At 38.9% G+C, this 14,176-nt stretch overlaps 1 protein-coding gene across 10 annotated transcripts in view; it reads right to left on the minus strand.

The window, feature by feature from the left end:
* Positions 1–10,707, minus strand: part of Mef2 (myocyte enhancer factor 2) — a 152,518-nt gene extending 141,811 nt beyond the window's left edge. For 5 of the 10 annotated variants that reach the window (XM_017620237.1, XM_017620218.1, XM_017620246.1 and 2 more), the window contains exon 1: positions 9,220–10,704. The gene's annotated coding sequence lies outside the window, so the exon portion shown is untranslated. Of the gene's footprint in view, positions 1–9,219 lie in introns of all 10 variants that reach the window. The other 5 variants (XM_017620254.1, XM_017620263.1, XM_017620171.1 and 2 more) reach the window with 3 other exon arrangements.
* Positions 10,708–14,176: the final 3,469 nt, after the last annotated feature.

Below are 14,176 nucleotides of genomic sequence, written 5' to 3' on the forward strand. Positions count from 1 at the left end.
GCGCGCGTAACGCCCGTGCTTGCTACAATGAACGCTTAGCACAGAATACTTTGGTCACTAAATTAACATACTAGCGGCTGATAAATCAAAATTTTTACATCAATAATTGCATTAAAAACTATATTTCTTGCCCGCATTTGATTAAAAATTAAAATTAAATCACATAATTTTGATTATTTAGAACAGCTGACGAACGACGCGCGCGAAAAGTTGAGAGTTGGCCATCTTTCTGCGTTGTGTTGGCGTTGGCGTTGCCCAACTTTGGTTATATGGAGACTTTCATATAAATACATGTATTCATAGTCAGCTGTCGAAGCGACGCCAACGCCAACGCAACGCCAAAGTTGTATGTAAACGGGCCTTTAGTGTGTTAGTTTGTTGTGATATGTAAAATGAGCAAGTTCGCGGAAGATAAAGATTTTAGTGGCAAGTAGCAAAAAATCGTCATCCGATGAAGACATGTCTACGTCCGCCCACTACGAAATTTTATTTCAAATGGTGTTGACGCTTTATGCTTGAGTCTCGCCGGGCAAGCTTCAAGCACCCGACATTCAACCCGACACTCACACATGTACTCGTTGCTGGGGTAACCAACATCGGATGCTTGAAATCGCCGACGAGCTTAACATTAACATTATGTAGCATTAAACGAAAACTTCCAAAAATACTAAAAAAAAACATAATTTGTTTGATTACTTTTTTTATGTATACTGCGCTGAATATATCTTCATTTCTCTTCCTACCATGCCCATTTTGTTAGAGTATGAGTAGTTTACATATTTGAAGAAAACTTCACAGTGAAGCAAATTGAATTCCAACACAGACCTTTACTTTGTATAAAACTACTCTTATAATAAACAATAAATAAGCGTGTTTACTAACACATGTATGAACATATATACATATGTATAGTATACACATTTGTCTAACATTCAACAAACATTGCGACAGTCGGCCGGTGAAATTGAAACCGGTGGGAACCATCGCATCTGGATCGCTTTACAAACGTTTCGGATTTTCAGCTGGCGTTGACATTTCTTAAAAATTTAATGCACCCGAAAGTTTTGTAAAAATTCATATTAAAAAAAAAAAATTTTCATTAAAAAACGGCCTCGAGCTCAATAAAATTTGTTGAATATAATTGTTATAAGGCCAAAAAATAACAAAAAACAAACAGATTAAAAAGTTCAAAATTTTAATGTAAATTTGTTGTATTTCAAAGTTTGATTTATATGATTTTGGTCTTCTTGACCAGAATCGCTATATGTGTATGAATTACTTTGCTTCTTATTGGTTCAAATGCCAAGTAAACACTGACAATTTGCCACTGATTTTTTGTGAAGTGCATAGGAAATTTACCTCGCCAGCTGACGGCGGTTGATACCGCTGACAACCTGTGAACGCAGATCGAGTGGATGACAAGTGGCAATTGCCCTTCTCATTTTATCTCAGGGCTCTACAGATTATCAGCTAAATACATATGTATGTACACATATATATGTACACATGTGTGCCTCCACTGATTACACAGTGCGACAAAAACCAAAAATTTTGAAAACACACAAAAAAATCAAAACTACGTTTTTAATTTTTCTCTCTGACGTCAGGATTTTTTTTAAAGGACTTAGACCCATTCTTCTCTCCTGATATGCAAATTTGTATACGTTGCATGTAAAAATTAAAAAAAAATATATTTAAAAGAAAAAATGCCTTTGTTTTTTATTAAAAAAAATATAAAAAAAAAATATTTTAAACAAACAAATTACTAACCGATTTAAAAAAAAATTTATATCATTGTTAACGCAATATTTCTTCTGATATGCGTATTTGTATACTTCGTAAAGGAAAAAATATCTTGTTTTATAAAAAAAAATTTAACAAAGAAATTACAAACCAATATTTAAGAATTTGGTATCGCTGTAAAGGCGATTGAACCCTCTTTTTCCTGGTGTGCATATTTGTATACTTCGTGCATAAAAATTTGAGAAAAAACACAATTTTAAACCAAAAAATAACTAACCGATTTTTAAAAAATCGGTAACTTTGTAAATGCTACCAGAAAACTTTTACTTTCTTGAACCCAAAAATATCGTTTTATATACACAATAAAAAAAATAGAATTAAAAACATATTTTTCCCTCTATATGAACTCCTGCCCCCTAGAGCAATTAAAGTATTTAAACCGTAACTAAAACTAATAAAGTTAGAATGGCGAAATTCGACGATGTGGTAGTTAACATATTAGTCCTTGACACATATTTTTTTGCAAGAATAAATATTGCAAATTTCCAAGGATATTCAAGGATTAAATTTTAAAAGGACATTTTCAATACTTATTCGTCCTGATGCACCCAAAAATTAAATTTGATTTCTATTCTACAGCATTTTTCTTTTTAGTTGATACCCATATTGTTATTCTACAATGAGCCGCATCTTTTAAATAATTTTTTTATTCAATCAGATTCTAGAAATTTCAGTCCTTTTAAAAAAAATCCTGACGTCAGAGAGAAAACTAAAAACGCAGTTTTACTATATTTGGCTCCCAGTTTTGTGAATAAAATAGACTGTGTAAAATAGACTGTCGCACGGTGTTATCCAAACCATAGGCACCGACATGCGAGTGTTTGTTTGTGTCTAAACACACTGACTATTTGCTATCTCCTCTGCCGCCCAGAAAGTGCAAAAATTTAAATTATCTTCACATTAAATTATTTGTGCGATCAGCGCCGCCGCATTCGACAACCGATTTCCACCGGTTTGAGCTACTTTCCTTGGATGCCGGGCATCAGCTGGTCGGACGGTACCTGTGAGAGCTGTTGCTGCTGGTGATAAACGACTGCGATCATGGCATACATATGTAGCATATATTAATTATACATATGTATATATACAAATACTTATGTATATGCAAATACATACATATGTACGGTGACCATTAGTCGGCGATCGCTAGATTGTGATGGCACTCTTTCGATCTGATGTAATTTTCTTTCCCTCGACGAAATACTCAGATTCACCAAGGGGTTGGAAGAAGAGTAATAACTGCCACGAAGGACTTAAAAACAACACACTTATCAGAAAAAGGAACACGAAAGAATGTGAGTCGGAGTAGGACTCAAGGAAAGATTAGACAAAGGTTTTCTTTTTCGATTCGATTTTATTCACATTAATTGCCGTTATCGACATTGACTTTATTACAGTACAGATACATCGAAGGGCATACATCGATGCATCGATTTGCATAGGATTATTCGATGTCACGACATAATATTTTATTAGCAAAATTGTGCAAAATTTGAAATTATTGTACTAGAGATTTCAGTTTTCAAAAAACATCGGTGCATCGAGGTATCGATAAATCGACTATTTATATATCGATATTTTTCCGACAACCCTATCTGCAGCTACTACGGGGAGCCGCCGCAGAGTAGCAAGTCCAATAAAAGCAGGATTTTTGCCTAGCGGCTGGACTTGGCTCAAAATGCTCATACGCGAGCTGTATGCATTCACTGTGTGAATATCCGAAGTTCAAGACATACATATGTATGTATGTATATAGATAGTAAATCTTATCCTTTATGCTCGTACTAGACTGCACAATGTAATAGTTTTGCCACCAGCGCAAATGGCTGTTCACTTTGCGCATCATCGCTTACAACACCAACAGCAACTCCATTGGACATCGACATCGCAGTCGTCGTCAACATCAACATCAACATCAATATCATTCTCTTGTGTTGAAGTGCCCAGTAGATAGCTTTTTGCGGCAGCAATTGCCAATGAACCACTTGTCGCCTTTGTTATTTATCACTTTTGTAGTGAACAACATGTTCGCTGTTGTTGTTGTGGAAATGTTGATGTCGCTCGCATTAAATCAATTTTATCCTCTGGATATCTATGTACGTCAGAATAATGACATTTTTGACATTGTCATTGTTCNTCAATTTTATCCTCTGGATATCTATGTACGTCAGAATAATGACATTTTTGTATTGTCATTGTTGCTACCAGCCAGGGCTGCCAATTTAGCTCTTTTCCCGTCAAATCTGGCTTTTTCGAAGTCCATTTAGTGCCATGGCAACAAGCATAAAATTTGTAAATGCAATTCCAACTGCAAGTCCTAGACCATTTCCACAACATCCTGAACAGCCCTAATATGTTTTCAGTGGGCAATGCTTACGCACATCGAATGAGGAGATAGAAGACGTTCTAAAACAGTGACTCAAATAATGACCACGTCTTAATTTGTTTAAATGATCGTAATTTTTTTTCGGGCTAAAGTTTGTTTGTTATTTTTCTATAAAAATACCGTCCAAGCTTTAACCCAAACGACGTAAATCACAGTTTCAAACTCTATACAAAATTTAGGAAAATTCAACAAATTTTCATCAAAATTTCAACGTAATCTGTATGGGTATGCAGTTTTATAGCCCATACAATTTTAGTAATGAAGTGTAAAGCCCAAAATACAATAACCCAGTGGCAGTGGTAGTGACAGCGGCAGGTTTTCGAAATCAGCTGTTTTTTTTTAGAAAGTGTGGTGTCCAATGAAGCGACTCACAATACAGCAGTGGCAGCTGGCAGTACCGCTCAGTTTGACATAAATAAAATGCAGCCAACTTCTGTGCATGTCACTGAAGCCTAAAAGACAACAACAAAAATGTAAACAAACAAAAGGAAATGTCAAAAAAAAAGCTGTAACTGACAACGCCGTATTGTATTTGCTGCGGCAGTGACTGCCAATATTAGCAGTAACAGCTGATTTTAAAAGCTGTCACTGCCCCACTGCCACTGCGCTATTGTATTTTGGCCTTAAGTTTCAACCGGCTAAGAAATCGCGTGACTTTTGATATTTTTTTTTTTAAGACTGCTTTTCCGTTTTTTTTTTTGTTTTTATATAACAACAAGTGAAATTTACAAAAACTAGCGCTGCTTTTTTGAAATATTGTTGCCTTTATTTAATAAGAAATTCTGGATTATATTGAAAAAAGTGCAAAAATTCGTCACAAAAAAAAAAAATCTCAAAAATCAAAGGGGTTTTTTTAGCGGTTTGAAACTTGCCCTTTATTAGAGTAATACGATGTTTCCACTATTCGAAATTCGCTCTCTAAGTGATTCGCTAAGTAATTCGTGAATTACCGTGTTTCCACGACACACACATTAGTAATTCGTTTGGCAGCTCTAGTTTTTGTTCTTGTGTACTGCAAATATCGAAGATGGAGCTAAAATTTAAGTTATCATCTACAATTTTAATTTATATTATAGAGAATATTTTATTAATACTATTCTATAAGTAGAAAAAGTGCCAGCAAATGGTGCCAGGCCGGTGAAAACTTCGATATATTTCCGATAAATATTAGAGAAGGCACCGATTCGTTCGTCATTCGCTTAGTAATTCGATCTGATTTACCTACAAATGAGGTAATTCGCTCTCAAAATTTGTAATAGCGAATTACGTAATTCGAAAGGTAATTGGCAAGGCGAATGACGAATGGGAGAGCGAATTACGAATTAGAGAGCAAATTACGAATCGTGGTAACGCCGTATAAAATTGTGTGGTTTTGCCTAAAGCTTGGGCGGTATTTTTATAAAAAAATAAAAATAAATAAAAGAAATTATCTCGTAAACATTACGAACATTTAAAAAAAATCAATCATTTTGGTTTGATTCACTGTATTTTTTCTGGTTTTGTTTTGTAGGATTTAGCTTTTTTCTAGCGGGGTTTTATAAAAATCTGGATTGTTTACTCGAAAATAGTTGGCAGCACTGCTACCAGCAATCGCTGATGTTAACGATATACATACATACATACATACGTACACATGTACTACTCCTCTCTTAGTTGATGGAGAAGTTGTTGTTGTGTGCTGACTTAACAATTTTCTACACATTTAGGCTAGTCTTTAAATCACTCGTGCGCATCTACATATGTATGTACGTATGTACATAGGCAGCGAACAACAGGTGAACTGGTTTACCAACATGCGATCACAAAAACATCCCAGTGGGAAAAGATAAGGACAATGTGATTCGGTTTAAAATCTTCGGCTGCACATTACTCATTTACTTAGCGACATTGGCATGCATGTTTTCGCTCAATTATAGTTGACAATCCTTACGTAATAGAAAATTGTACTGCATTAACCTTTTCCCGCTGGGTTAGCTTTCTAAATGTATAACAACGGCATTTTCAAAATTACTTCTGGAAAATTGGCTCTGCCCAAAAGGTGGTTAGGGCTGACAAGTAGTCATCCCACTTCCCAGTACATTTTGCGAGGTTAAAGAGTTTCCCTACCGCTTTCCGGCGAACAGAGAGGTTGGAGTTCCACCATGGGTTTCTCTTTTTTATTTTACCCATTTGTGTTGTCAGCCGGCAGCTTGATGCATAAGCATTCGTTATTGCATCAATTAAGCTGCCGACCTTCGCCTCCAGTTCCACCTTCGCTTTACCCAATTCTCTACGTTTATGGATATGCCTCTAGTCATGGATGCCTCTAGGGAGAACTGTATGGTTACGTGATCAGACATCGAGAGCTCTTCGGAGACCCTCCAGCCTGAGATCAAATTATCAGCCCAGCTGTTCCCTGGAATAATATCCAGAACTTCCTGCTTTACCCTAGTTACAAATATAGGCTTACAACCTATATTGCAAAGGCTAAGTTCTTTACTTTGTATAAAGTCTAGTAGTAGTTCATCTCTTTTATTGGTGTTAGTGGTGCCCCACTGAACGTTGTGTGCGTTGGCATCACATGCAATAATCAATGGAAGGCGTAGCTTCTCACTATACTCTACCAGTCTTCTTATTTCCAACGGTGGCATGGCGTCACCTCCTACGAAATATGACTTCTCTTGTCTGTCCTTAGAGATCTGCAATTATTTTAATTGCCACCAGATCTCTAGTTAGGAACTCTGAAGAAGTAATTAATCTCCTTCTCTAGCCTTACACTAGCTCTAGCGTTAACACATGATAAGTCCCAGATTGCCCTAGTAAATCTCTCCGTGACCCTCGCACACAAACGGCTCTTGGGGTAAAACAATGCCCAGATGCTCCAGCGGATGCAGCTACCGCATGATGGAGGTTAATCTGGGCGATTCTGATGAGTGGTGTGTTCATTTCTTCCTCTGTACCATCGGCTCATCTACCTCTGAGAGAGTTAGGTCCTCCGGTTCTCTGCCTGGGCAGTGAAGGTTCTAGCCTTCAGCCAGCTTCTCTAGCTCCCTGGTGGAAGGCTGTAGAGCTGCTCGTCCGACTGGCTCTGTCGTCGCAGTACCAGCCTCGGAGGTCTTATGACCTTCTCCGCGGTGCTTGTCGACCACCTTGTATATTTCCTTTGCCACTGCAAAAGCAGCCGCGGATGTTGTAGGCCCTTCTAATCGGCGCTCATCAACAGCTATTTCTGTGTCGATTGTTGCCACTCCTGTTGGTGCCTTATGGACAGCATCCCTAGGAGTTCGCTGCTTCAATGGCTTTACCAGAACGTCTCAGTACGTGTATTTGAGCCTGAAGTTCGGCCTTCATGTACTACTGAAGGAATCTTCGTCGACAGCCACATTCAGCCTAAGGTAGCTGACCTCAACTTTTGACCTGACTCTCCAGAATGATGTATTCAGGCTTTCGTTGTAAGGTCGCAGAAGAGCCAGTGCATATTCCTGGCCTCTCTCTATACTCCATGGGAGAAAGATGGTGAAATTGTGAGTTGGTGAGATGTCATCACCGCTTCTGGTGTACAGCGCTGGTCCTTCCCAACCGTTGACCGTCGGTACTGTGTGTCTCAGTGCCCAGACGTCCGTAAAGGCTAGTGGACGAATACATCCTTTCAGAACCTCATATGGGCCTTCGAAGTTCGAAATTGGACCTTTGGTAAAAAAATATTTTTGATTTGATTTGGGTGTAAAAAACTAAAAAAATAAAAATATGGACGTTAACCGCCTTTTGCTCTTATTTATGTGGTGTGTAATTTTTTTTGTGCAAATTAAATTACGGGTGCTATATGGGGTCAAAGGTCAGGTTCAAAATTTTCTGAAAAAATTGTTTTTAAATTTTCGAAGACCTGACCTTTGAACGCTTATAGCACCTATAATATATGCTTTGACAAAAAAAGTTTTATACCATTTATATAAGAGCAAAAGGTGGACCATATTTTTATTTTTACTTTTTTAGTTTTTTACATACAATAATTAAAAATAATTTTTTACCAAAGGTCCAATTTCGAACTTCGAAGGCCCATATCTCGATTTCGGAGGCTAAATTCGAAAAACGGAGAAATCACCGTTTTACTTAAGACTCAGTCTCTAAAAAGAAGTTGGTTTGGTTCAATACCGAACCAATGCTGTACAGTGTAATAATAATAATTCGGTTCCAAAACGCCCTATCTCAAACGAAAATACATTGAAAATAAGCTGAGATAGGGCGTTTTTCAATCGGCAGCTGAGATAGGACGTTCTTCAATCAAATTCTGAATTAGGGCGTTCTTGAAAAGTTTTCTGAGATAGAGGGTTGTTGAAAATTTTTCTGAGATAGGGTGTTTTCGAACTGGCTGCCGAGATAGGTCGATCTTCAACTCAGCCATCGATATAGAAATGGCGATTTTTTTTGTAATTTTTTCGCGATTAACTCGAAATTTTGAGGGTGTACGAGTCAAACGGATTTCACGTCTGTAGGTGGGTCTGGTTAGAAGCACAAGCCCTTTTTTTGTGCCGGTGTTGTTATTATTGCAAATGTGTACGTAAGTAAAGTATTTAAAGTGGGGTCTTCTAATCTTGAGCTGAACTTGTTACTACATACAAAACCTGCTGATGAAAAACATCTTTCGGTCTCACCACTTTTAGGCTCAACTGTCAAAATGTAGTTAATGACCCCTATCTCCTCCACTACAAAATATTTGAACTTCTTTTACCAGCACGTCGATTCGATTTGAGTAGATTGATTTAAAAAATTACGTAAAACTCTCTGTTTCGCTTAAATAGATTAGCGACGCTATGAGTATCTTCTCCAAAAAAGGCTCAGGCGGCATTTTACAAAAATCGTACTTCAAAATTCATAAACAAGTTTTTACTATCAATTCGATATCCCAAGTTTTTCGGGATCCCAAACCCGGGATTTTCGGGACCTCAAGAACACCGGGATCCCGGGGGATGGACATTCCCAGTATGTATGTTTGTTTGTATGTATGTAAATGTTTAATAATGTTTTCAAAAAACGACGAACTCGTAGCTTACCTTTAGTTTAGTAAAAAACATTCGGCGAAACTGTTGTATTTTGTCAAATTAAGCTGCAGTTTAAAGTTTTCAAATATTCCAAATAAACAGTGTATTATGTATGTATGTATGTTCACACATGCAATGCATATAAAAATATTTTTTTTAGTATCAAACAAATCACTTTACACAACACAATAGCATAAAATCGGATTTATTTATTTTAGCACAAAACTATCTTAATTACTTTTCCTTCTCTCTAATTCATATCGTAAAAGGTGAACTTTTCGAGAATGACGACGTAGGTACGTTCTTGCGAAAGGACAACGTTAATTCCCAAGGGCGAAGGGATTTGCGCAGATTTTTTATGTTTTTAAATTTTGCTATTAGAATTTGAGTTGTTTTTGCGAAAGTATCTCAACTCTCAAACTCAGACGCAACGGAATAACAACAAAAGATACGCATCGTGAATCAGCACCGTGTCGGGCAGCGAAGCGGGCAGTAGGCGGACCGATAAGATACTCGTGCTCTTTCGTATATATGTATACATATGTATCTATGTATGTTGTTTAACAAACTCCCACAGTCCCCAGCAAATGTGGTGTATTAACACGATAATGCAGATAGTTCTTGTTTTGTTGTTGAACTTTTGTTGGACTTTTGTTGTTGTTTTGTTTTTGTTTTGTTTTGGACGACCAATTAATTCACCACACTTGTAGTCAACAATTAGCGAGAGAGATATTAAAAAGCCCACCACATTTGTCAGAGCAGGAGCACGTTGCTTCTGCTTCTTCTTCTTCTTCGTGTCGCTCTCTCTCCCTCTTTTGCTGCTATAATAGACGTGTGCTACTGGCTCCACCACCTACTTTTCCACATTCAATTCTCCTTCCACACACACACGCACATACCTTCGCGCTTTATATCTGCTACGAACTTTTCATTTACGTTTTTGGCTTAACTTTTCCATTGGTTTTTTGCACATTAATTAAATTTCCATATTTTCCACAATCAAAAAACAACAATTTAACGATTTATATCTTTATTTACACTTCCTCTTCCGAGATTCTGAGCACATTGCCAAACCAATGCGTCTTAATGGAAATCAATGTCGCCGTTTCTCTTCTGTCAACTTTTGTCACCTATCTAGTAGCTCGATTGCTCATCAGCATTTGCAGCTTTGCAGGTTGGGGAGGAAAGTGCGTGAGGTCACAACACACTTTACAAATTATTAAAAAGAAAATGCCTCTTTTGCACCTGAAAGTAGCGCTGAGGAGCGGATGCGCGTTAAAAAAATCCAAGTCACACAATGAATGCGATAACCAAATTGATGATGACGACGACAATGGCCAGGCCACTCTGATTACAACCGCGAACGCGCTCACTTCGATTGTAAGTTACAAAAGCTAATTCACCTCGCCAGTTCGGCTTGATACTACGAGCAAAGCGAATGAATCAAGTTGAGGCCACGAAAACGAGCAAGCACTACTACTCGCTAGCTAACCGCTTGCCCACCCCACTTCTCCAAAACAAATGGGAAATATTTGCAAATAGCAAACAGATCCGATGAATATAGCCGATCGACAACCAAGTGGTGGTCAGTGTTGCCACGGACAATTATTTTTTCCTAGCAAAATTTTTTTAAGTTTTTAAAAATTTTTTTTTAAGTGAAGTTAGTCCTGTCGTTACGTTTAAACCATTCATGTCCCGGAATCCACCACAGCGTTTTGCTATTATGGGCTCCCAGGTAGTTCAAAAGAGTTACAGAGCTGTCCACAAGCCTTTGACCCTGCCTGGCTATCCGACATAATACCGCACACACATTTGCTCTTCTACGAAGACTTCCGCCAGTGTCGATTGGCAGAATTTCTTTGAATCCTGGTCCAAGTATGCCTGCCACAGTACTCCCGGCAGCCGTACGGCGCTCCAGCAGACCTTTTTTCAGTCAGAATAAACAAAGGAAGAATGAGTGTAATGACACCAAGGTGCGCATAGCTACTGTTATGGCAACTCGGACCAGCCGGTGCAGTTGCTCAATGTGGCACCTACCACAATGTGAAACCTACCAAAATCCAATCTAGCCTACTAGCCTACCAAATGGAAATAAACGTACCAGTTTTCGTAGGAAAAGCGTATGTATGTGTGGCAACACTGGTAACAATCGTGTACATATATCGTCGTTTAAAGTACAAAACCGCGTAACTGACATTGGCTGCCAAAAATTGGATTTGCTCACACAAGCTCTTGGCTCAATCCGAATCCCATTCGTCCTGAAATATACTATCCAGAAATGCGATTGCTTTATAAAAATATTTGCATTTGGTTACAATTAAGCGGTCATTTAAGTGCAAGAGGTACGAAGTGACTTATGCCACTTTAAAAATAAGCGGTTCATATGCACATTCAACGTTCTCTGCATATATGCTATGTACATTTGTATCTTCGTACATATGGATATACATACATACATATGTAGATATATGCCTGTACCCTGCAGGAAAACCGTGGACTATTGAATCAAATTTCTAGTTCCATACAAGGTCTTCATCGCCAAAAACGGTCCAGTCCGATAGTAAGTAGATCCTCACCAGTTCAAAATCAGCGAAATGTGGGACTCTTAAAAAAACTATTTTATTTCTCTTTTTTTATTGGAAATCTATATCTAAAGTGACGAATTTAGAGCTGATTCGGAATTATAGAAAAACGGACGCAGAACGAACTAGATCTTATCTGTCGAATTTAGAAATAGTTCGAAACTATCGAGAAAGGGATGCAGCGTGGGGCTTGTTTAGTTTACATAGATATGTGTTTAGCGGCTTTTTCGTTCAAATGCACTTTCATTCTGCACTTCGCAGATGCTATTTCATAGTTTGGTAATACAAAACAAAACTTTGTGTTAACATCATTAACATCTTGGGGCCGTCTGGAATCTAACCAATAACAGCAAGCACCTCTGCAAAGTCAAAGGTATGTAAACGTACATTTCTTACAATCGTTCAAACAAATTTAATTTCAAATTGAAAAAAACATTTCTTTGAAAATTATTTAAAAGCGCACACAGAAGAACCGAATAGATTGAAAAATCATAATACTTTTTTCTTTCGTCTGGCGATTTTAAAACTGGTTCGGAACTATCGAAAAAGGGATGCAGCGGGGGGCAATTGACACTTCCTAGGACATTGCCATGTTAAATTCGTGCTGGGTCTAAACGTACTACACAGGGTATATATTTATATACATACCCTGCAGGAAATGTTTCTAACTATAAGTTAAATTCGCGGTTTGAGGACAGCTAACTATATTTTCTATGGCGATGGCCGCGAAATAGTCAAGTCTGCATTTGATGGCAACTAACTTGTAACGAACTACTTTTGGACATAAAATGTCAATAAGATTTTTTTTTTTACTTTTGTACTTGTTTGTTTATTTATTTTATTTAACATTACATATGTATTTGTAAAAAGCTTGGTATTCTTCCATTTTGCTGCATGCGGGGCATTTCTGCCATGCACCGTACAAACAGTTGAGTAAAACCTCAAAATTGCGGCCAGAAAATCTAAAATTTTTGATTCTTCTTCAAACATCCTTCAAGCGGTTCAAACCTTTAAACCGCCTCGTCGTGTTAGACAAACCGTTTGTGTGATGCATATGCCGTATTGAGCTCTAAGGCGCGTGCTACACGCTAAATATCAGCAACAGACTGACCAGTCCTCTGATCGTTCAGTGGCGTGTCTCAACCAAGCCCTCACTGTCGGATCACAGGATTATCCGATTTGCACTGGGAGCTGAGGTTCTGACAGGTCACCCAAAGAGAATCCCCAGGAAAACAGACTGGGGTAAATACGAAGAGGTACTGAGGTTGAACCTAACCACAAAAGAGGCACAAGATAGAGAGGTGGATTGTATGGAGTTAGAGGAAAGGGTCAACAAGCTGAACGGCACTATTCTGGATGCCTTTACCTCCAAGCTGTCCCGTGTCAAAGCCAAAGGGAACTCTCAGTTCTTAGGAAAGAGGTGCGGAGACTTTTCAACAGGGCAAATCGCACCGGGGACTGGGAGGAGTACTCCGTCAGTCTGACAAAATACAATAAGGAGATTAGGAAGGCCAAGCGTAGCAGCTTCAGGACCTTTTGTGAGAACATAGCATCTACTCCTGCAGCTGCTAGGCTGCATAAAGCCTTAGCGAGAGACAACACAGGGACCAGGCTGGCTATTAGGCTACCTAATGGGGCTTTTTCAGGTACTGAACAGAAAAGGGCACTCGCCCTGCTGTCGGCCCACTTTCCGGACGCCATTCCCACTGCCGGGTATACGTTGTTCCGTGCGTTCAGGCCATCCCCACCGGAATGGAAGTTGGCTAAAAGCCTTATAAACCGGCAAACAGTGCGGTGGGCTCCGCACTCCTTCGAACGGTACAAGGCCCCTGGGGTGGATGGTGTATGTCCGGCGCTGCTAAAGCAGGGCGGGGAGCTCTTACTTCCACATCTTGTGGACATTATGAGGGTCAGTCTAGCACTGGCTCACATTCCCAAGGTGTGGCAGAGGGCCAGGGTTATCTTTATCCCGAAGGTAGGTAAGAGGGATTACTCTCTTGCCAAGTAACTCAGGCCGATAAGTCTCTCATCCTTTATGTTAAAGGCAATGGAGAAAATTTTGATCATGAAATCAGATTAAGCACTCTAAAACAAACCCCTCTGCATTCCAACCAGCACGCGTACAGGGTGGGGAGATCCACGGATACTGCGCTGTATGCCCTAACGGAGGAAATACAAGGAGCCTTTAAGTGTGATGAGGTGGTGCTCTGTGCCTTCCTCGATATCGAGGAGGCCTTCGATAACGCCTCCCATTTAGGAGTCGACAGAGCTCTTAGGAAAATTAACGTTCAGCCAACCATCCGAAGATGGATAGCAAGGTTACTTCAGACCAGGATTGCCGAAACTGAAGTCGGGAAAGCGTCGTTCAATTACAAACGACGAAAGGG

Source organism: Rhagoletis zephyria, unplaced genomic scaffold, assembly GCF_001687245.7.
Source record: "Rhagoletis zephyria isolate East Lansing unplaced genomic scaffold, Rhagoletis_zephyria_1.1 Rzeph_scaffold_00038, whole genome shotgun sequence".
NCBI classification, from domain to species: Eukaryota; Metazoa; Arthropoda; class Insecta; order Diptera; family Tephritidae; genus Rhagoletis; species Rhagoletis zephyria.